The sequence below is a fragment of the Equus caballus genome, chromosome 5 (genome assembly GCF_041296265.1).
Source record: "Equus caballus isolate H_3958 breed thoroughbred chromosome 5, TB-T2T, whole genome shotgun sequence".
NCBI lineage: Eukaryota > Metazoa > Chordata > Mammalia > Perissodactyla > Equidae > Equus > Equus caballus.
Window position 1 is genome coordinate 8,865,804 of NC_091688.1, and position 25,428 is coordinate 8,891,231.

The 25,428-nt window shown below is 39.5% G+C and overlaps 1 long non-coding RNA gene across 1 annotated transcript in view; it reads left to right on the forward strand.

Moving 5' to 3' along the window:
• Nucleotides 1-25,428, forward strand: part of LOC102147427 (uncharacterized) — a 275,708-nt gene that overhangs the window by 218,854 nt on the left and 31,426 nt on the right. Inside the window, exon 4 of the long non-coding RNA XR_002807849.2 lies at nt 15,981-16,287. This is a non-coding gene — a long non-coding RNA (uncharacterized lncRNA). The remainder of the gene's footprint in view (nt 1-15,980; nt 16,288-25,428) is intronic.

Below are 25,428 nucleotides of genomic sequence, written 5' to 3' on the forward strand. Positions count from 1 at the left end.
TCTGGGATGCCCTCCCACACCAGCCCCTCTCTTCTCACCTTCTGTTATTTGCTTTTCCTTCTCTTCTTATCCAGAGATTGAAAAAAGGAAAAGGGTCATCTGAATTTCTGGAAAAAATGTAGGTAAAAGGAGAGAAGGAGAATAACCATTCTCTTTTTAACATGCCCACCGCCCCTCCACTCAAGGCCTGTTTCTCTCCATTTGAGGTGATATTCAGGGCTTCCTCACTTCCTTCCCTCTTTCCTAGAGACCTACTAGAAAAGCATTTTGTCTGGAGGTTTCTAAGCATTAGACAAAGTGTAAAGTATAAATGTTACTTAGATCAGAGAGGAGTCAATTTAGTCAACGAAAACAAAGAAACCAGGATATATTGTGGGTTCCATTCAACTAAATTCTTAGGAATGCATATAGCCCCACACTGAATACAAGTTAAAAAAAGTTAAAAAGAAAAAATGTTTACTCAATGCTGAGAGTTACTTGTCTAATCTGGGAAGTTCTACCAAAGGCTCTTATTACAATGATGAATCTGTTGGAGAAATCAGGCCATTGTGTATAAACACCTAATAAGGATTGGCTCTCGTCTTAAAACCAGGAAATTAGCCATAAAAAAAGTATAGACTCACAGAAGAATTTTAGAGGAAAAGGAAGCTTAAATGTATAACAAACTATGTCAAACCCAGCGGCTTAAAACAACAATCATTTATGTAACTCATGAATCTGCAATTGGGACGGGCCTTGGTGGGGAAGCTGCATCTCTGCTCCATGTGTCATCAGCTGAGGCTGTTTACTGGGAGCTGGAGGATCCATTCCAAGGTTGCTCAGTTGCAGGGCTGGCAAGTTGGTGCTGGCTGTTAGCTCAGTGGGAGCAGAAGGCTGGGAATCTCTGTTCCTTTCCACTTGAGTTGCTCTATGGACTGTGGAGTGACTGGATTCCAAAACTCAGAATCCCAAGAGATAAGAAGTGAAAGTTGTCAATTTCCTAAGGCCTGGATCTGGAAACAGTCACAGCATCACATCCACTGAATCCTATTGGTAAAGCAGTCTCAGAAACCAGATTCAAAGGAAAGACATATACCTTACCTCTCAATGAAAAGAATATCAAAGAATTTTAGGACTATATTTTAAACCTGCCACAACATGAGATACAGAGTTGGAGGGAGGGGATCTTAGAGGAGGGATAATAAAATCTGAAAGCAACAATGGGGAGACATGAGGACACATAGCCTGCTTCCTTGCCCAGTGGTATGAAAGCTACAAGACATAAGATAGCCACCACTTGAGTGGGCTTCAGGGAAGCAGTGTCCTTAGGGTGAGCCAGAGTCCTCTTAGAAAACGAAGATGAAAGGAATATTCAGAGAAGAGTTTAAGAATATAAGGAACTTTGCTGATCCTGACCATGAATTGCATAGGGTACAGTGGGAGGGTTTTGAGAATTGGGGAGGGGTAGGAAAATGAGACAGATAAAGTGATATGTGTGACCTAATGGGGTTTAGAGTACAGGAGCAGTGGAGTGATCTAAGAGTCTGGTAATTGTGTTAGCAGGCCCTAAGAGCATGAGATTAGACCCTACGGATTCAAGGCAAATAGCAGCAGAAAGATAAATGATATTTGAACACCTACTTAACAAGCATTACCCATTAGGTGTGTTGCACAGTATATGGGGACTAAAGATTATATCCAGAGTATGTGAAGGACTCCCATAAATCAGGGCAAAAGAGAAAACTCAAGAAGAAAACCGGCAAAAGATGGACGAAGCAAGGGCACTTCACAGAGGAGATATGTCTCAACGGCCAATGAACATAAGACATTCATTCTTACCAGAAATCAGGAAAATACAAATTAAGACATGGCAACATATTCTTTTACTTCCATCAGCTTGGAAAAAAAGTCTAAAAGCCTGGCAGTATCAAGTATTGGTAAGAGTGTGAGGCAAATAATAACTTTCACATATTGCTGGTGGAAGTGTAGATCGGCACACCAATTTAGCAATGTGCTGTACGGCTGAGCAATTTCAGTTGGAGGTATATTGCCCTAGAGAAACTGTTGCACATATGCAAGAGCATATACATTCAAGAATTCTCCTTGACAACATTTTTTTGTGATAGTGAAAAATTATAAAACCACTACAGGGCCAAGAACAGGAGAATAGATAAATGTAATGTGGAAAAGCCATATGCTGTAATATTGTGTGGCAATTTAAATGAATGAATGAGAGCTATGCATATTAACATGAATAAATCTCAAAAACCGAATAAGTTACAAAGCAAGTTATGAAAGGTACATTCAGCATGATCCCATTTGCATAACTTTAAAAACATATAAAACATGACTATATATATTTTTAGAGATTCTGGCTCTCCTACTTATCATGTGACCTTGGGCAAATTACTGAACTTCTCTGAACTTCAGTTTCCTCATTAATAAAATGGGAATGACAGTGATACCTACCCTGTAGGGTGGTGAGATTATAGGAGTGAATACATAGAAAGTGTTTAGAATAGCGTTGGCCACATTGTAAGTACTGCACGTGTTAGTTATTATTGCTATTACTATTGTTGGTAAATAGAAGAATTTGCTCAGAAATGATAAAATCCTATCAATCTATATCATGATTGTGATTACCATTGGAGAGGACTGCACAGCAGATTTCACCTCTATCTATAATTTTTTTTTTCTTAAAAAAAAGGTTTGGATCTATCATAGTGAATCTCAACAGAGGATATGTGGATGATGTGGATACTCCTAGTAGTCTATGCTAACGTTTGGACACCCTCCAGTGTCAACCCCAGGACTTGCCATGTTTTCTTAAGACATGCCTTGAGATGACTTCACATCCCTCTTCTTACTTTCCAGGAATAAGAGGAGTAATTATTCACATGGTTGACTTATTGGTGAATAAAGAACAGGGACTGTTTTGAGTGACAGACTTCCAGGTTAATGGAAATTAGAAAATTCACCTAAACCACACACAAAAAAGTAAGATTCATCACAATAATCATAGGGACTATAGGGACATAGATCACTCCGTTATTAAAAGAATATTCTCTAAACTCACTTTCTGGATCTTCCTCCCAAGGACAGATGTTGAACTCATGGTGGTCTGGGTAGCACTGTTCAGAAGTGGATGCTGTGAAGTGGCTATTTGACAGAGAAATGGTGCCCCAAGCTGGGACCATCTCTGAGGAAGTCTATAGTATTCCTGCTATGATGAGAATCTTTTTGCTTAAGAGTATTGAAGTTCCTCTGGGTTGGAATTGAAACATCCACTTTTAGAAATCCCATCAGAGAAAAGGTGAACTCTCATAGTTTGATAGGAGAGATTTGGTTAAATGCTAATATTTGAACTTAATCCCCTACCTGCCGCATTACTAACAGATATCCTCCCCATTCTCCTCAGGGCTGTATAGAACCTGCCTTGTTGGTAGAGGAGAGTCTTAGGACTGAAGAGACCAAGACGTTGAGGATCAGGTGAAAAGCTTGGGAAGCCAGAGGTTCAACAGAGACAAATTCCTCTCATTTTACATTTGTGTGCAAGGCCTGCTCTGTGCCAAGCTTGAGTCCTGATCAGCTGACCAGCATCAGTCATTGATCCAGCCACACTGAGAGGATGAGCACTGTCAACAGACATAGGCTTGGTTGTCAAGTGAGCCAGCCTTGTAACCATTCCAAAGCCTTTTCTAAAGGGCCCACAGATATGCTGTTGTTGTCATAATCCTAGGGTAAGACCTGGACCAAGGCAGAGAAACAGGGAGTCACGGCAAAATTTAGAGAAGCTTCCTACACAGTTTCCCCTCCCACACCAGCTTCACTCTTCCCCAGGTGGCATGATTCATTTCCGCTCCTTCCCACTTGAGAGAGTGGAAGAGGCTCTGTTCATGCAGCTGTTATCCAAAGGCACTCCTGCTTCCTTGCAGTGAAAGGCAAACCATTAGGTTCACTCTGATCAAAAGTGTATTCTATATCCCAGAATTGCTTTCCTGCTCACCTGCAGTTCCCCCTACCTGTCACAATTCTCTTCATCCTCCAAAAAGTATTAACCTTTATGGAGCACTGAAACATGTGCTTTGTATGTTTTAGCTCACTTAGTCCTCACAATAACCCACTGTGGTAGGTATTATTATTTCCATTTTAGAGGTGGGAAATCAAGTCTTAAAGAGAGTCCGTAAATTTCCAAAGTTACACAGTACGTGGCAGAACGAGTGTTTGAAGTTGAGTTTGTTAGTCTAATTCGAAAAAAGTGCTTTTAACAACTATATAACGCTATTTGTACCCAACCATCCCATGAAGCTTTTTCTACTGACTTTGAGGAGTGGCAATTAGAAGAAGCACAAACAGAGGAAAACACCCCACAAGCACATAATTAGACTCATTCCATTTAGTGGAATGAGTAGAGAATCTACAGAAAAAATTATTATCAGAAGCTACATATCTTGCCAGGGAGAGATGAATAAAACAGAAGTGAGTAAGATCAGGAGGAAAATAAACTAAGGCCTGCTTTACTTCCTCAGGCTCCTAAAATATTTTTATATTATTTCCCAATCTTCCCCAAAAGTTACCACTTGTCTTGCCCACTCGTCTATGATAACTGTCGGGATGGGACTTCCAAGCTATGACATTGAGAATTCCTGAAAAGCACGGAGTAACAGTTTGATTGGCGGGGGGGGGGGGGGGGGGGGGGGGGGGGGGGGGGAGTGGGGGAGGGGTGGGGGGCGTTTCTGGCAATAGTAACTACTAAGATAAACACACTAGTTACACAGAAAATGGATCACGAAGGTGACAGAACTAATGTTTCCCAAACTGAGTCTTGAAAGACAATTAAGAGTGAGATAAAAGGTAAAGAGCATTCTAGACTTAGTGAACAGCATGAACAAAGCAATGGAAGCAAGAAACAGCATGGGATTAGGCATAATTACAAAGAATTTGTTTTTTCCTGCATCATAAAGTATAAGGTGGTAAGTGAAAAACTTGAGGCTGAAAAGACAGGCAGGATCCAGAAGATGGAGTCCATTTGGGGCATGTGAAAGAGTTTGGGCTTTAGCCTGTAGATAGTGGAAACCATCAAATACTCTTAAGCAGATAAGTGATATGATCATGTTTGCATTTTTAGGCAGATGACTCTGATAGATGGGTAAGACTTTGGGGTAGAAACCCAGTAAAGAGTCTATTGTAATTGTCCGGGTAAGAAATAATGAGAGATTGACTCAAATCAATGACAGTGAGATTGAAAGCAAGGAAAAATACAGGAGCTATTTGGAGGTTGAAATCAGAAAGACTTGGTGTCTTACAGAATATAAAAGTTCTGTAAGAAAAAGAGAATGGTTCAGGTCATATTCTAGGGGCTGCCGTATTGGCTATTTCAAGGACAGAGAACTGCCTTTTCCCTTTCTCTTGTCTGCTGCAGCACCAGGACTAACCCACTGAATCTTCTCTATTTCTGTTCACGGCAACTTTTTAACGGTCTTGTCACTCTTTGCCACAAGGCCTGGATAGGGCACCATTCTGGCTCACTCCAGTAGATCTTCCTAACTCAAAATCTCAGGAATAGGGCTTGGAGTTGTTCACTCTTTCTCACGTGGAAGGATCCTCAGGGGTCTTTAGATAGGTTGTCTCATCTTCTACCCAGATCTCTGCATCCCATGAGACTGCATAGCTTCAGTAAGTCAATAAAAAGTGGCACGACACCTTCTCCAGGACAGGAAACTGCCTACTGTATATCTTTGCACCCAAGATTAGACACAAGGTGACGTTTTATCACTGCCAGCACAAACTGTACTTTACCAAAGAAGGGGGAAAATATCTACATTAACTACATCAGCCTCTCAGTAACAGTTAACATCATGGAAGTGGAGGAGATCATTCAAGGAGAAATGTAGAATGAGAAAAATGGCATGAGGATAGATCCCAGGGAAACACCAACTTTTGAAGTATATGTGGACAAGAAAGCTAACATTGAGACTGAAATAACAGAAAAATCAACAGAATATTGTACTACAAAAATCAAGGCTAAGGCATTTTAAGAAGGTAGTGGTAATGAATTGTCAAAGTTCTACTAAGATAAAGTCAATGTGAAGTGTCCATTAGAATTGGATACTGATATGCTTAACAAGAGCTGTTTCCGTGGATTTGTTGGGGTAGCAGTTAGATTATAGTAAGAGGAGGTTCAAAGAGCGGGTAAAGGAGTGGCTGAGAAGAAAATAAATCATGAGGTAAATAGAGGGGAGAAGTTCTGTATAAGCACGGATATACACTGAAGGAAAGGAGCCAATGGAGACAGCAGGCTGCAGATGGAGGAGAGAGACAGTGATTGATGGAGCTGGGTCCTGCAGCAGACAGGAGGAGCTGGGATCCAAAGGACAGAGTGTTCGCTTTGAATCAGAGAAAGGACAATTCATTTTGCTCTACAAATGAAGAAAAGGAGGAGGACCAAAAGTATGAATGCAGACAATTATGTAGGTAAAGAGACAGGAAGTTCAGATATTTCATGCCTGATTACCTCAAATTTCTCAGAGAAGTAAGTATCAAAGAATCTGCTGAAATGGGCTGCAGAGAAATGGAGCTTTGAGATAGTGTGTAAGGATACCAGATCCAGGACGAATAAGAGTCAGTATCTGGTGTTAACTCTCTCACTGATATTGTAAACAACTAGCATGACAGCGACCCTAATCCACAGGTTGGGGTGATTCTCTCCGATGGTGCCCAGACCCCTGGTGCAGGAACAAAGGTGACCTAGAGCCTTGACCCAGGCTTGGTTGAGTAGGTGTAGCAGCAGATATGGGGACACCATAATTTTGCACTACATTTAAATTGCTCAAATCTGCACCATCACATGGTAGCCCACCATTTACATTATTTACTCTACCTACACTCCATATGTCAGTATTTTTATTTGCATGTAGCTTTCTTTCAGCCTGGAAAAAGAACCAGAGGTTTTTTTTATTGTTCTTCTTAGAGTAAGAAAGGAAAGGAAATACAGCTCTTTTGACAAGTTGTTTTCTTTTGACGAGTTGATCTAAAGTTGATCGCATGTGTTTTATTGGTTAATATTTCCTCAGAGTCTGAGGTTTTCAAGAGTCACTGTCAAGCTATATCAGAGGCCAAATGTCACCATTTTATAGGTTCCCCATTTAAATAAAATGGATTATGATCAACTTGATAAAAGATAATATATTGATTCAATCCTTACATCTTTCTTAGAATTTTAAGAGCTTCTACAAACATTAGGAGGAGTTTATGATATAAGAAAGTGACACAAGTTACACTTATTATGGAATAGAAGCTTATTAGTAAAGAGGCTAATTTTTTAAATGCCACTAGATAAACCTCTATACAGTTCTGGGACTGAGAACAGGTTGGGTAAAAGAAAAGGGAGAAAAATGGGAACTAAAACATTATGGAAACTTGGTTCTTAATCTCAAGTAATTATTATGGAAATTGGGAGGGTAAAACTTATTCTTTTATACATGGTGAACAATCAGTCAGTCAACAAACACTTTTTAATAGACTTCCTAGTCTGCTAAGTTTCATGCAGAGGTCTTGCTACAAATTTGTAAAACTAGAATTATACATCCATTTAAAGGGGAGTTGGTCTCTGAATGAAATATTCCTTTGGCTAAGTTAATTTCAAGCTAATTAATTTCAATTCAAGATTAATTGAGTCAATGACAACATCTAATTAAAGCACTAGCCTGATTAAAAAACAAAATCTTATAAGTAAAAGTCAGTTTTCATCCTCTTCACATGGCATGCAGAGGTACTGTATTGATTTGAATTTACATAAGAGGAACATTATTTAAATCCATGTTAGGCTATATATAAGCCTTTTGTGTCCATTTCTGCTGTCATAGGCCATAAATGCAAGGGTATTTATTTCCAGATGTTTCCATGTGAAAACAAAACAAAACAAAGCAAGAAAAAATATATAAAGAAAATTGAAAAACAAAGAAGAGGATCTGAGAGTCTCAATTTTAATTTTAAATAAGTTTATACTTGTTCCTCAGTTTCATAAAGCTAATTTAAAACTATAGGATATGTAAACATGCACTGCTTTTAATGTACAGCCATATCTAGGTCAAAGACCAACTTATAAAAGAGGAATTGGAAACCTCTAGGAAGCGACACTTGAGTTTTGACTCTTGCCCTTCCCGGGTATTAGAAGAGTTATGAGGAGGATGATGTGCTGAGCCAAGCCCTGCGAGGGAAGAAGGTGAAGAGAGTGCCTGGTGACTTGTTTAGGCACTCATTCGTTCAAGCCCAGGTGAGGAGATGGTTACCTTGGTCTGATGGAGAGCAGGAGCAGGAAGAAGCAGCAACACGAGGGGAGTGCTGCCAGATGTACTTTGTTAGTGAACAAAGTACCTGGCAATAAATGCAAGGATATTTATTTCCAGACGTCTCCTTATCAAAACAAAACAAAACAAAGCGAGAAAAAATATATAAAGAAAATTGAAATATAAATTTCAACAGTCTAGCTGGCATCATTTTCTGTCCCTCATTTTAAACAGACATCTGCTTAGATTGGGCTGGGTGTTAACTTGTCTAGCAACAACAGCTGAACCAAGGACCAGACATCTTTCGAGTGTTTTCCTTCTCTGAGCTTTATTCCATGATTTTCTGCCAGTGGAAACCACGGTATGAGTGCACAGATCATCTTCTAGACATTAAAATAAGCATACCAAGGAGAATACTTGTGGTTATAAGCAATCAGCAGAATGGAATTTGAGGAATGTTGTAGAACTGAAACATGAAGTTAGGAATACTGCTTTGGCTCAGTCAGAGAAAAAAGTTGTTTAAATACTTGAAGGTTTAGAATACCTAAGAGGGTATGTGCCTAAGTGTCAGGTTGGGGGAAATTAGTTTCAGCTGAATTCAAATCCGGTCAGGCATCTCCAGATGAAGTGGGAAATACCAAAAGCCATAGTGAAGATAGGGAACTGGTTAGCAGTCAGTTTCCGCTCTTCCTGGGGTGAAGCTTTCTCTGTGCTCCTCTGCTGGGAGACAACCTGGCAGATCTGGAGAATACATGGGTATGAACCATCAGGGCAAAGGGAATGCATGTAAACCTGCTCCAACTTCCCTGCCCTGACTGTTACTTCCCTCAAAGCAGCAGATTTTCCTCTGTAGCCTCCACACAGCTCCATCTAAATTCACTCTCCCAGCCTTGACTCTCTCTCTCTCTCTCTCCTGCAGCTTGCCCTTCTACAACATATGTTCAAACCATTTCTCTTGGGTCCACTTCCCTTGGGCTCTTTGGAACATGACCTTGCCAAGGGAATACCCTAAGTAAATGCTTTTTATAGAAAAATCCATCAGGCTTTTTTAATTCAATTAAAATGGGCATACACGAAACCATGCCTCAGTAAATCTGGTTCTTCTCAAGCAAGATAAATCCCACAGTCTCTTTCTTTCTTCAAAATTAATGATTTACATCTTCCTGACTCTCCTTTGATTGCAACAATGATGACAAGTTTCATTTGCCAAATCTCCAGAGCGCCTGTGGGCATCAACACAGCCTACTGTTGACTTTCAGTTTCCATAATCTTCAGGGCAGATTGGGGAAATTGTTATGGTTGAAAAGAAATTAAAGAGAATTATACAATTTCCTTCCAGATGTGTATGAATCTAAGCATTCCCTGAAATAAAAAGAGCAAGCACCTAATATCATTCCCACTTGGATAAACAGGAGTGTCTTGAACTTTGGGCATATCATCCTCTAATTCTTGCCCTTACTAATTCACTTAAGACAATAGGGCCGGCCTGGCGGCGCAGCAAAGTACGCATGTTCCACTTCTGTGGCCCGGGGTTTGCCTGTTCGGATCCCGGGTGCGGACTTGGTAATGTTTGGCAAGCCATGCTGTGGTAGGCATCGTACATATAAAGTAGAGGAGGATGGGCACAGATGCTAGCTCAGGGCCAGTCTTCCTCAGCAAAAAGAGGAGGACTGGCAGCAGATGTTAGGTCAGGACTAATCTCCCCCCCCACCCCCCAAAAAAAGACAATAGGAGAGTATATACTCCCTTCAGGGGAAGTCCCTCTGAGCACTGATTTCACACTAGGTGTGTACCTCATTTAAATGATTATGAAGATACACAGATAAGTGGGGTTGTAATCAATATAAATTAATTACATGGGTCTCTGGAATTTACGGTGAGTTGCTCCCAGAAGGAAATAGCTATTCATTCCACCAAAATAAACTCCAATTTTGGCTTTCCTTTGCTCTTTAAAGGTTTTACCTCCCAAAACTTTGTTTTTAAAAAAATTTATATTGTTAAAGAAAATAAAAAAGCAAACACTTTTTTTAAAGATTAGCACCTGAGCTAACAGCTGTTGCCAATCTTCTTTTTTCTTCTTCTCCCCAAAGCCCCCCGGTAGATAGTTGCATATTCTAGGTGTGAGTGCCTCTGGTTGTGCTATGTGGGATGCCACCTCAGCATGGCCTGATGAGCGGTGCCATGTCCGAGCCCAGGATCCGAACTGGCGAAACCCTGGGCTGCCAAAGCGGAGCTCGCAAACTTAACCACTCAGACATGGGGCCGGCCCCCAGCAAACACTTTTCTTAATCAAGTCTTTCATTCCTCAGGACTGAAAACCTCTGTGAGTATGCGGCAGCAAAACCTAGTGAAATTTGGATTATTACTATTAATATTGTTAACACTATTGACATGGAGAAATGTGGGTTATATCAGTGCCCACAACTCGGTGTCTGGCATTTTAGTCTGGCATTTTAGTAAATGCTTGTCAAAAGCAGTTTGAATAAGTTAGATATACCATCAGTGAAATAAGAGTATGCAACTTTTTTTGTGGTGATGACCTGTGGGACTCCAGAAACTATTGTTTTTTGGGGGCTCTATTTGTCCTCCCTTCTTTCCATCTTTAAAGTGGGCTAAGTTATAAGACCATGTTCTAAGTTTTTTTGGATCTTAATTTATTGTTTATTGTTAAATTTTCTTTCTTTGGGGGAGAGGGAGGGACTGGATAGAAAAGTAATATCAAATATTATATGAAGGGCTGACCCCGTGCCCGAGGGGTTAAATTCACTGCTCCACTTCAGGGGCCCAGGATTTTGATGGTTTGGATCCTGGGCACAGACCCACCACCACTCATCAGGCCATGCTGAGGCAACGTCCCACATACCACAACCAGAAGGACCTACAACTAAAATATACAACTACCTACTCGGAGGGCTTTGGGGAGGAGAAGAATAAAATGATTGGCAACAGATGTTAGCTCAGGTACCAATAAAAATATATATATATATATTATATCGTATTACAGAAAGGCATGATTTAAGATACTTTGGGTCAGGCACTTATAATCTTGCAAAAAGATAAAGTTTTAACTTGGCTTAGCAGTGGCCTGATGTGAATACCGAAGTGACTCCTGGACGTTGTGTGGGCTCTAGAGCAAACCACTGGGTTCAAATCCTCACTCTAAACATACTAGCACCACAGACAAGTTAAGTTTTTTAAATCTTAATTTTCTTCTCTGTAAAACTGGATAATATCAGCACTTCCTCTAAGGTTGCTGGGAGTCTTACTACATGGGAAAGCTAAAAATGGTGCCTGAATAGAGTACCTACTCAAAAACAGTGAGCTATGCACAATCTTTCCTCAATTTTCCAGAAAATTCAGAGAGTTCTCCTGAATTCTGCAGATAATTGTGGCTGTTGAGCTGTGAATACAGACTGTAGGAAGGGGAGAGTCATGCAAAGAAGTGAGACACTGGAGAGAATGATATTCTCAGGATTCCTTTGTAGATTCTTCATAAGAGGAGGTACAAAGATTTAAAAGCAACCCAAGTCTTTGGGGTCAAGGTGAAGGGCTTGGTTTGTACCAGCTGTTGGTCTTTTTGATGAAAGGAACTTCCATAGTAAAAAACACTCCCTGGTGGCCTGGAAAAGTTGAGAATAGCACCGACTGAAGAACTTTCTTGAATAGAGGAAGCAACACTTTGCTACAAGGAGGCACCACCTTTAAGGAGCACAAAAGCTGTCTTCCCAATGCCTCCTTGACCACCGTTTCTTTGAATTGCAGTTCTTACCTCCTTTCTATCACCCCCTGCACTCTCAATCCCTTGGTCCTTGTTGTATTTTTTTTTTCTCCATAGTACTTATTGTCTTCTAACCTATTCTATACTTTACTTACCCATGTATTCATTATTTAGGATCAGTCTATCTTCGCTTGAAGTTAAGTTACAGGATGACAGAGAAGTGCATCTGGTTTGTTCACTGATGTATCTCTAAAGCCTAGAACAGTGCCTGGCACATAGTAGGGGCTCCCTAAATATTTGTTGAACACACGGAGGAATGAATGAATGAATGATTCATTGGATGAATGGAACGGGGGGAAGTAGAGGGGTTTACCACGGTCCCTCACTTTTTAGTTACTTGGACCACTCATGCTTCCAAGGCCCCCTCTGACACAGTAGGTCATAGAGAGAGAAAGGAGAGAACTGAAACAAACAAACAGAAACAGTGGGTAAGTAGAAGCTGGGCTCTGTAATGCTTTTAGTCTCAGCAGAAAGCTGCTGGTTGGATTGAGGCCCTCAGGGAGAAGCCTTGCATGTCAGCTTTCCTTTTCCCCAGTCCCTGGACCAGGCAATGTAAAAATTTCTGTTTGCTGCCAGCACCCAAAGAGGTGTATGAGAATCTATGGGAAGCAAACCTGAGGGCAAAATTCCTCTCAGCCACACCTCTTCCTCTGGGTGGGGATTGGCAGACACGGTGTAAGGCACTGCATGAATGGAGGTGTGTGAGCACCTCTTTAGGACGTGCTTGGATTCTCAGAGTCCTGTCTTAGCACGCTTTATTCATTGACTCTATCAACCTATCAATGAGTTTCAACTATAGTTTCCTCTGTGGTAAGTGTTGATGAGAAAGCCTAGGATAGTTCAGTCTAGTTGTTTCCAGAAGAAGGGGCCTACCCACCACTCACCAGTGGAAAACCCATAGCCAGGAAACAGTCCTTTATAAGGTATGTGGCTCTAAAGTAACCAACTAACTGACTAACTAACTAACCCTTCATGTATCCAGCTAGATGACTAATAAATAAACCACTTATGATAGCCAGAATAGAGCCGTAGAGGGTAAAAATTCAAAGCTATGTATGTTTTTTGAATGTTGTTAACTTAAGAGCCATATACCAACTAGCCCCTGATTATCTCTGCAGCCCTGTTTCCTCCTGTCCCTACATCACCACCAGCACCCACCCAGCAATTTGTCTGTGCCGTTCACTGTTTCACCTCTGCTTAGAACGCCTTCTTTTCCTGTCAGCCTATCTAACAATCCTTGGATATTTTTATGACCCAGCCTAATTCCTCCCTGATCCATGGTTTCATTCTAGCTAACTCTGGTTTCTCTTACCTCACCCTCCTCTGAACAACACTTTTGCCCATATCCTACAACCTTAAACTCAATAGCCTTGCCCTGCTCCAGTTTGTAGTAACGGTATGATGACTGGCTAGCCCTGTGAGGTGGGACAATTCACTGTATCTCTCTCCATTTCTTTTTTCTTCTTCATTTCTCTTCCTTGACAGCAGTTTCCTCCATTTCAGTCCTATACTAGAATAATTGTGCTGAAAAAATAAAAGTGATCATGTCATTCCTTATCTTAAAAAGCTTCTGTTTTCCCTCTACTGCCTATGGGATAGAATTCAAACAGTTTTAGCTTGGCAGTCAAGACTCTTCAAAATCTAAGCCCAACCCACCTTTCTACATTCTCCCCCTGATAACCTGTCCCTTATATTTTGCTCTTTACAATGTCATTTTGTTCTCTGGAAACCATGGGCCACTTTACATGCAGTTCGCTCTCCGGTGATATCCTTCCCTTTGTCTTTATCTATTCATCTTTTTAGAACTCCAATTCAAAAGTTGCCTTCTCAATATTTCTACACCACTTTGTTCATATCTCTATAATTATGGCTAACACATTTTTCTCTAAGAACACTTAACACATAACACTTCATTTATCAGGCATTTATTGGACATTTACTATCAAATATCTATCATTATTTCAGGAACCAATGCTAGGAGCTAGAGACCCTGAGGTAAAAAAACACCTCAAAAAACTCAAGGAACTCTCAGTCTAGTAGAGAAAAGCAAAACATACTGAATAATCACAAAGCTGTAAGACAAACTCAATGCTGGGCATGTGTATAGAATGCTGTAGGAACATGGAGAAAGTCTTTTTTTGAATGCAAAATGAGAAAGTAAGGAAACTTTTCATGAATGAAATGATAATTATTAACACGTCTGTTTCCCAATTCAACTTTGAGTTTAACAAGGGCAGGAACTTTCTCTTAATCATTTTCTATCCCTCTTGACTATCAGTGTACCTGGAACACAGGCCTATTGAATTAGTTAATTGATTGATATGTAAATGAGGCTGGACTAAAGGGACTTGAAATAATTTCAAACTCTAGGACCATAAAAACTGTCTTCATGGAAGCCACTAATATATTACAAAGACAATGTTTTAAGCTTTGGACATTAAAATCAAAGAATAGTTAATGAAAATAAAGCTCCTAGAGTACATTTTCTCTCCAATGTCAAAGCAGCCCTGAAAATAAGGGTAATATGGCTTTAACACAGGGCTGCAGAACTGAAAGTCAGGAGAGACCTGGAGAAGACCAATGAGCCTAGAAAGTGACTTAGTAAGAAAGGTAAAGGAAGAGAGAGAGGAGAAAAAGATATTTAGTAAAACTAACTAAGTTCTTCTCCAGTTGTTTTAATGAAACAGAGTGACATGAGACCTCAGGGTTATATAGTCCTAACTTTCAGTTTACAGGAAATACAGGATTAGAGCAACAAGTTAAAACATCACCACAAGGAAACACACAGATGGATCTAGAATGTAGGATGTTCTGCAAGTCAGCTTAGCCAGTCCCATCTAAAAATCAACTTCATACAAAGAAAAGCAAAATAAATGCTACGGGACTTCCCCAAATTTAAAGAAATTGAGTTCTAGTCAAAAGGCATTTTAGAGACAACTGGGGAAATTTGAATATTGATCAGATATAAGATGATACTAGGGAATAACAGTTAATGTTTTGGGTGTGCTCATGCTATTGTTTATGTAGAAGAATGTTCTTATTCGGGGGAAATACCAGTGGAATAATTTAGGATAAAGTGTCATGACGAATTTACTTTCAAATGGATTCAGGAAAGAGAGAGAGAAAGAAACAGATAAGCAAATATTCCAAAATGTGAACCGTTGTTGTATCTAGATTGTATGTAAAACAGTGTTTACTAAACCAGTCTCTCATCTTCCTGGTATATTTGAAATTTTTTCAACTAAAATATAAGGTAAAAAGAAAAAAGTTAATAAAGGAAATTTCTTCATGCGAAAAAGAAAAACCAACAAACAAAAAGACAAGTAGCCAACCCACAGCCCCAGACTGAGACGTTGTTTTAGATCAGCACAGTGAGCCTGCCAGCCGAAGTTTCAGTCTCTGGGAATCCTTCTGGCACTAAGTAGAAACGATAGTTTTGTGGTGAGGACTAAATTGAGCAAGTTCTGTGGAGTCCCAAAGAGGTAAACTGTGAGGCCTAAATTACAAAGACACACACATCTCCAACTCTGACTTATGTCAAAAGTAAATAAGTTTTATAGGCTAGGGCTACGAAGGAACTTTCCATGTGTGTGTCCGGTTTTACACAAACTGCATGTTGCAGTCATGTGTTTTATAGTATTTTCTATTAATTCAACTTGTTAATATAACGTTGTGAAAGAGGGCTTACCCTAAAATTTAGAAATCCTAAGGAGCCCTGAAAAATTAGTGAGGTAAAATAAGCCAGTCAGCAATATTCTTGAGAAAAACTTGGAAAATTTTATAACTTGGAAAAGTTATAAAAGTATATTTGAATGTTACTTAATCTCTGCTTCCAGAACCTAAGAAAAATTAAGTACACTTAATGGGGATTAAGTGGTAGGCCCTAAAATTCCTTTTTTATATTCTTTCATTCTTTTTTTTTGTTTTCCCTCCAGAAGGCTAATTGTGTATGCTGGCAAAGCATGTGTATGCTCATGACTGCTAGGAATCAAGAGCCATGAATACGAACTTCCCATTGCTCCCCGTTGCATGCCAGAAGATGTTTCACTTTGGAATGCTCCTCCATCTGACCCTGGGACTGGCTTTACTAAAATGAGTGTTGGAATGTCTACCCCCATAAGAAAGCATCCAGACTCACCACTTACTGGACATATCCTGCAGAATTGAGGCTTTCTAGGCCTGCCCAGCTTGGTCAATTTTTCCATCAAGCCAGAGACATGTGCTCAATTTGGAAAGAATCAGGTAAATTACCAGGGAGGGTTTCTCACACCACAAATACATATGTCCCTCATTGCTATGCTGTCTTGAGAAAGCAGGAGATCAACACATCTCTTTGAAATTAGAATGTTCAAGGAAAGAGATTAATGCCCTTGCAAGCTAATCCAACTCAGGAAGTTAATTCTTTCCCATGCAATCTAGCTAATCCCACTTCCATTTAGAACTTACTCTCAAGGTCCAATGTTTGGAGTTCTACGTACGTAGAAAAGTCATATACTTAAACTTCTGGTGCTCAAGGATTTTTGTCTCTTAAAGCTCTTCTGGCCCCCAATTGTTTAACTAGTTGACAAGTAAGATTGCTGCACATTTCGAACAACTCACTTATCCTTAGTCCCTAGAACAGGGAGCAGACCACATGGGAGACCATGTGTCTGGCACACTTACATTAGTTGTTGTGATGGTTATTAGCCTGGCCTGCCATTTGTCTCTGATAGCCAGCTCCCTAATTTAAAATTCAAGAGCTGGCCAGATTTCCAAGGACTTTCCTGGGGCCTAGGGCAGGGGAAACAAAATCCCTATTTTCCAAATAGCTTCATTTGACTACACATTGGGTGAGTAAGAACAAAGGCCATCATGGAGGCTCCTCAGTTTTGCCATGATCAGATAAGAAAGGGTGAATAACTAAATCTAAGTGACTGAGGGCTTGTCCTCCAATAAAATGTCTTTTTTAAAATATTTCTATTTCTTTTTTTTTAATTGAGATAACGTTGGTTTATAACATATAAATGTCAGGTATACATCATTATTATCATTTTTTTGGTGAGGAAGTTTGGCCCTGAACTAACATCTATTGCCAATATTCTTCTTTTTGCTTAAGGAAGACTGTTGCTAGGCCAAAATCTGTCCCAATCTTACTCTATTTTGCATGTAGGATGCCGCCACAGCATGGCTTAATGAGCAGTGTGTAGATCCGCACCCAGGATCCGAACTGGTGAACCCTGGGCCACCAAAGCAGAGTGTGCGACCCCAACCATTCTTCCACAGGGCCAGCTGCTGCATCGTTATATTTTGACTTCTATATAGACTACATCATGTTCACCACCAAAAGTCTAGTTTCCATCTGTTGCTGTTCAAATATGCCCCTTTACCCTTTCCACCCTGTAACCATCAGTCTATCCTTTGTGGCTATGAGTTTGCTTGTTGTTGTTTTCACCTTCCACATATGAGTGAGATTATATGATATTTGTCTTTCTCTGTATGACTTATTTTTCCTAGCATGATACCCTCAAGTTCTATCCATGTTGTCACAAATGACAAGATTTAATCTTTTTAATGGCCTATTAGTATTCCACTGTGTGTGTGTGTGTGTGTGTGTGTGTGTGTGTGTATACCATATTGTCTTTATGCATTCATCCATTGATGGACAACTTAGGTTATTTCCAAGCCTTGGCTATTGTAAATAATTCTGCCATGAACATAGGCGTGTATATATCTTTTCAAAATAGTATTTTTGTGTTCTTTGGATAAATACCCAGATGTGGAATAGCTGGATCATATGGTATTTCTATTTTTAATTTTTTGAGGACTCTCCATACTCTTTTCCATACTGGTTGCACCAATTTACATTCCCACCATCAGTGCATGAGGATTCCCTTTTCTCCACATTCTCTCCAACACTTGTTATTTTTTGTCTTTCTAATGGGTTATTTTTTGTATTTCTAATGGGTGTGAGGTGATATCTCATTGTAGTTTTGATTTGCATTTCCCTAATAATTAGTGATGTTGAACATTTTTTCATGTGGCTGTTGGCCATCTTTATATCTTCTTTGGAAGAATGTGTTTTCAGATCCTCCTCCCATTTTTTGATCAGGTTGTTTGTTTTTTTCTTGGAAATAGAACAGAGAATCCTAAAATGTATATGGAACAAAAAAAGACCTTGAATAGCTAAAACAATCCTGAGGAAAAAGAACAAAGCTTGGGAGGCATCACGCTCACTGATTTCAAAGTGTACTACAAACAGCATGGTACTAGCAAAAACACACACACACACGACAATGGAACAGAATTGAGAGCTCAAAAGTGAATGTACACATTTATGGACAGCCAATTTTGACAAAGGAGCCAAGAACATAAAGTGACAGAAGGAAAGCCTCTTCAATAAATGGTATTGGGAAAACTAGACAGCCACACGCAAAAGAATGAAAGTAGACCATTATCTTACACCACACACAAAAATTAACTCAAAATCAGTTAAAGACTTGAATGTAAGACCTAAAACTATAAATCTCCTAGAAGAAAACATAGGTGGTTCACTCTTTTACATCAGTATTAGCAGTATCTTTTTGAATATCATCTCTCCTTAAGCAAGGGAAACAACAGAAAAAATAAACAAATAGGACTACATCAAACTAAAAAGATTCTGCACAGCAAAGGAAACCATCAAGAAAACAAAAGGACAACCTACTAATTAGGAGAAGATATTTGCAAACCATATATCCCATAAGGGGTTAATATCTAAAATACATTAAAAAAAACTCATACAAGTCAACACCAAAAAAACAAACAACCCAATCAAAATGGTCTTTTTCTTTTTTTGCTGGGAAGGATTCACCCTGAGCTAACATCTGTTGCCAATCTTCTTTTTTTTCTCCCTCCCTGAAGCCCCAGTACACAGTTATATATCTTAGTTGTAAGTCCTTCTAGTTCTGCTATGTGAGCTGCCACCACAGCATGGCTACTGACAGATGAGTGGTGTGGTTCCATGCCCAGGAACCAGGCCTAGGCCCCCGAAGTGGTGAGCTAGAACTTTAATGGCTAGGCCTTCAGGGCTGGCTCCAAAATGTTTTTTAATTCCGCCTCTTCCCCAAACCTTTGCTAGATCTCAATTCGCTACCTTTGAGCAGCCCAGACAGTTTGTGTTTATTCATTTTCACAGCTTCCTAATTCCTTTATTCTCTTTTCCTGCTTCCCAAGGGATAGATTGACTTTTCTTCTACTACTTTAAATATTGTATTTCTATTTTTTTCTTATAAGATCCATATATGTTCATATACCTTTATTGGTTGCTTAATGTGTTGATACTTTTATCTTGCCTTCAGAAATACTTCACTGTGTTTTATCTCTCTATTCATGTATTCATGTTATCTAAATTTTAGTTCTGGATTAGATAATTCCCCTTCTGCTTTTCTGTGGTTCCAGATTTTTTAAATAGAGAACAATACTTCACCAAATATTTGATCACCCTTTTTTCTCATTTCTTATAGTAGCTCCTGGATATGTTTCTCTTATTTAGAACTTTCTTCAAAAGTCTATTCAGCATGATATCTTTATGACATAAACCTGAGGCTATATATGCCTAAGAATATTTTTAAGCCATCTTTTGAATGAAAATGTAACTTGAAATAAAATTCTGTGTCCAAAGTTCTTTTCCCTCAATCCTTTAAAAACAGTGTTTCGTTATTGTTTTGCATACACTATTGCTGTTGACAAGTCTGACCACTTCCTCACAGGAGAACTCATGTTCTTCCTGTGGAGTATGGTACATCCACAGACACCTTGTTCCCTCAACTGGACGAGGCTGCCACTATGATCCAAGTCATTGGCTTCTTAGGCCAAAGTTTTGCTCTCATGCGAATCCCTCCACATACATTAAACACCTATTTTGACTTCAGCGAAGTACTGTTTTAGGCTCTTGGTATGTGAAAGTTTAAGCTTGTCAAAACAAGCTCAGATGAGAGAAACTGATGGGCAGAGCCTGTTAATATGATGCCAGAAAGCAGTAAATGGTTCGTGTCCAATTCACTGTGGCAAAGCTAGTGTGTACATGCTAATAGAGTCAGAATCATAGCTAAGCAAAACACGTGACTCCTAGTTCAGTTTTCTCCCTCAAACCAATCTCAAGACTCAGACTATGGTGATACACAAGAGACGCAACTACTTTTCAGAATGTCTTGTTGCCCTTCCTACAAGGTTATACGGGCCTTGAACAAGGGATGTGGATGATGTGATGCAAGTCAATGACTACTGTCAACAACTTAAACAGTAGGAAGTCCTGGCCAAACTACTACTATGTAGCCAAACTACTATTCATTCATTCATTTATCCAATCCCTCATTAAAAGCATTCTCGAGCCCTTGCTATATGTGAAGCCCTGTGCTGTATACCAGGGATACAAAGGAAAGTTTGGCCATGTGGAGCTGAGCAAATGGTGGGGGAAATAGGTCTTAGTCAAGGAGTCTCACAGATAAAAGCAAGATCATACCTGGGAGGAGTGCTCTGAAGGAGAGACTATTGTGCTCTTTAAATATATAAAAGAAGGGTATGAACCAGTCAGAGGGGTCAGGGAATGTTGCCTTGTGGTAGGTGATGATTGAACTGAGATTTAAAGGATGAGCAGGAATTAAATAGACAAGATGAGGAGGGGAAGGTGTTCTAGGCAGAGGGCACAGCATGTGAAAAGAGTCTGTGGCAGGAGGAATGGTTGGGAGTCCATGGGACAGAAGGAAAGCCAATGTGGCCAAAGCAAGAACTCACCAGAGAACATCATGTGACACAAGAGTGAGGAAACAGCCTGGGGTCAGAATGTTGGGGCATCCTAAGCCATGTTGGGGATTTTGATCTTTAGCCTGTGGGTAATGGAAAACCTTGATGTTTTTAAGCCTGGGTGTGGAGATAGTATGATTAGTGTTGCATGTGGAAAATTTCCCTTTGGCTGTAACATGGAAGTTGTATTACTGCGGGAAAGGATCATCAACTGTGGTAACTGATGAAAGTATCACTTTCAGGAATTGGAAACACATAATCATGTGCTTAAGTGGAAGCAAAGCTTTCTCACGTGTGTCGGTTTAGCCCCTTACTTCTTCAAGGCTCCCACTGTGGGAAAGGTAGGCAGAGGCTACATCCCAAGGACAGGGGAAGGAGTGAGCAGCCTCTGATTTCCTGTGTCAAGCTCGAGGGTCAACCAGTGGTCACATTCTTTTGATTACCTCCTTCAACACATGTAGAGCTCTGAGCAGGCCTTTTTAAAAATAGGTTTCTTGTGGTTGATCATCTGAAAACTGATGGCATTGTTTCTAATGATTCCCTGACATGGTGTTTCTCATACTTTAGCTTGAATCAAAATAACTCAGAGGACTTGTTAAACCAGAGACTCCTGGGACCCACTGCTAGAGATTCTGATTCAGTAGGTCTAGGGTGGGGACCAATAATTTGCCTTTTTGATAAGTTCCCAAATAATGCTGGTGATGCTGGTCTGGGAAGCACACTTTGAAAACCACTGCCTCTAATGCAGAAGATCCAAATTGTGGCTGCACATTGAGATCACCTGAGAATCTTTAACAATACCAGCTTAGGAGGGCCCCAGACCAAATAAACCAACTATCCTCAGTAATTCTAATGTCTGCTCATTAGACCGAGAAACACTGGTCGGCGCCTTAGACATTTAATATTAAGACTTAAGTTGCATTACTTTGTATTTCATTTTCCTTTATTTCCAGCTGAAATTTGGAGCTTTTCAACAGAAATAATTTTGAAATGCATACTACTTATAAAAAAGTTCATCTGAATTTTTTGTGTGTGCAACTGTTTACAGATTTATTCACAAGATAGGATCATGTTGTTTACAGTGTGTTTTAATGTCTTTTAATATGCTTTTCCCGCTCATTAGTTTACCTTGAGCAAATTTCCACATTTCCATATCGAGGAATATATTCTTAAAAACATCATTTTTAACACCAACATATTATCCCATTGTGTGAATAGCACAGTCTTTGAAATCAGTTCTAATGATATCCTTAAAAATTCCTAGAATTAGAATTAGTGGGTAAATAAAATTCATCTTTTAAGAACTTTGGTCCATATTTCCAAATTGCTCCACAGCAAAACGTATACAAATTTATGCTCTCATATATGAGTCTCTATTTCCCTACACTTTAGCCAAACTTTTTAAATTATCATTAAATTTATTTTCCAATTTAGTACTTGAAAAATTAAAATATATTATTTAAAGAAATTTGAGTTTTAGTTTATCTGAGTTTACCTTTAAAAGGCCTACTAGGCAATATCCATTCACGTCTCAATCCATGTAGTTAATGAAATATATGCTGCATGTGAGCATCATTTTGATCTCTAAATTACCATTTTTGTGCAAGTATTGTGGCACTGGTTGTTTTGAAGGCCATATACCCCTTTAATTGTCACTATCATCCTCCTATCTTCTAATATCAGAATGAATATCTTGAAATTTATAGTTCCCCAAAGATATTATCATGTAGATTGTTGTGTGTGTATGTGTTTAAGTGTGACTCATGTCCTAGGAGGTGAACAATGTTGGCTTCAGCAACCCAGATGCTGATGAAACTTCAATTACATAACTTCCTACAGTGCAGATTGCAGTACTGGGGTAGGGTTTCCCTGACTCTCCTCTCTACTCCCTGCTCCAACTCCTCCCCACAAAGTGAACAGCTTTTTCCCTACCGTGCCAGCTGCTCCAACAGCCAGTTTCCACCCTCTGAATTTGTGCCTCCTGCAGAGAAGAGAAGACTTCCCTTCCTACATGGCCCTGGCATGACCAAGAGAGAAGGCAGGAGGAAAATTATCTCTAGTCCAGCAATCTCCTTCTTCCAATTCATGAGCTCTAGTCCATACTGCTATTGCCACATAGCACTGTTGAGGACCGCTAAGGAAGCTTCACGTGGCTCAGGTTTCACTGTTTGGCGAGGAAAGGTGTAGGTCCGGAAGTTTGGCTTGGCTTCAAAGAAGAGAGGGCTTGGTCTTGCTGAGTCACTAGCGATTTCCAAATCAGCACAAAGGGAAAGGTTCCTCACCAGCACAAACTGAAATGTGGCCTCAGAACAAGTTGAGTGGTTGACATTGGGTGTATGACATTACTTTGAGCATTCTTGTGTGTGTTATCTTTATACCAGCTCACCTAAAAACATTGAAGTGATGCCATTCAAACAAAAAAGATTTTAATATTTCTTTCATATGTGGAGAAACTCCCAGGTTAGAATAATCCAGGATTTCCATTGGCACACCCCTTGCCTTCTACCAGAAATACATATACCTTCTCAACTCAGAGATGGTGCTTCTTTTCACAAAATATCACAGAGGAGTTGGTCATCATTTCCCATCTCCATGTGGAGCACATGTTTCAGTGCCTTTGAGCCTTAAGAAAGTCATTCCTTAAGTTTACTCTAAGTCTATTTTATTATACTTTGGCTCTTGACTTCAACACCACCATAATTGAAAGAGTCAACCAAAATTATGTGTAGACCTCTAGAAAAGTGATCAATACCCAAAGCCACACATCCACACTCCGGTCTGCAGGAAAGCAGCACGCCTCACAGGCTCCCATGGAAGGAGTTTGGACAGGATCATCTTTAAATCCTCTCCCACTCTAAGATTCTATATGCTTTGAACTTCATGTCCATGTTAGAGGAAGAAATGAAAAAGCTGTGCCTATTCCCTTTTTCCAATTCTACTTCTAAAATCTTTTTTTTATCGATGTATGACTTACAATGACGTGCACAGATCTTAAGTGTATAACATTTAAGCATGACTCTGAACAAAATTGGAATAATACTGGTCCTCAAGAGAAGCTCCCTCATGCCCCTTTCCAGTCACTATCTCCCCATAGGTAATATCTATTTTCTATTCTATCACCATAGATTAATTTTGCCTGTTTTTGAATTTCATATTAATCGAATTATACAGTATACACTCTTTTGTGTCTAGCTTTTTTCATGCAATGCTATTTCTGTGAGATTCATCTGTATTGTTGTGTGTAGCAATAGTTCCATTCTTTTTCATTTCTTATATTTCATTGTATGAACATATAACAATTTATTTGTCCATTTTATGGATGGATATTGGATTGTTTCCAGTTTTTTTCTATCATAAATAAAGCTGCTAGGAACATCCTTATATGTGTTTGTTACACATAAGCATTCGTTTCTACTGGGTATATGGCCAGGAGTGGAATTGTTGGGTCATAGGGTCATGTTTAGCTCAGTAGATACTGCCAGTTAATTTTCCAAGGTGGTTTTACTAATTTACATAGCTGCTAACAACGCAAATCTCCATATACTCAACACTTGATGCTGTTGTCCTTCTAATTTAATCCAATCTGGTGGGATATACTGGTATCTCATTATGGTGCTAATTTTCATGTTCTTGAAGACTAATGATGTTGAACTTTTTCATATGCTTCTTCCATTATTTCCTAAATAACTGTAATCAGGCTTTAACCTCCATCATTCCGGTGGAACTGTTCTTGTCAAGTAACAAAAGGCCTCCATGTTGGTAAACCAGTTCTTAGTTCTTATCTCATCCTCTTGAGCTCCAAAACCACATATCCCTTCTTCTCCTCCTACCTCACTTGCCAGTCTTTCTCAATCTATTTTTTTGCCAGTTCTTCCTAATCTCCAAGCATTTTAACATAGAAGTGCCCTATTGAACCCCTCCCCTCCTTTGGCCCCAGCTTCCTTATCCCCTTCCCCTACTTTATTTTTTATACCAATTATGACCATTTATAATATATATACTATGTCGATGTATTTGTTATTTCACCTCTACTATAACAAGGACTGAAAGCTCCATGAGGGCAGGAATTTTTATCTCTTTTTTTCCCCTGATTTATTCTCTATACCTAGAACATTCCCTATCATATAGCAAGAACTCAATAAATATTTGATGAATAACTGAGTGATTGATTGAATGAATAAAACAATAGGGAAAGAATGGTAAGAAGCAGTGGAGAAAAATCTAATCACAAGAAATATTTAATGAATGACTATTACAGACATAGCCTTATTTATTCCTAGACACTGCAGGCTTTATATGACTTGCATCACCAGAGTTCAAGTTCCAAAGATATGTGCCATTAATTTTATGAGTGACACATAGATGGGTGGAGAGGAATCAAATCCTTTAAAACATCTGGCTTTGTTTTTTTGTGGCAAGTGTCAAGGTTTCTCAAAGGAAAGCACCAAAAATAATTTTGTAATCAGTTTACATTGCAATGTAAACTGAGGAAGGGTGTGGTTTGGTAGCACTGACATCACATCACTTTGTCCAGTTCTACTGGAAGCTTGCTCAGAACTCAACAGCTGTTGAACTAGTAGCTAAAGTATAGCTGGAGCCAGCTACCAATCTGGACTAAAGTCC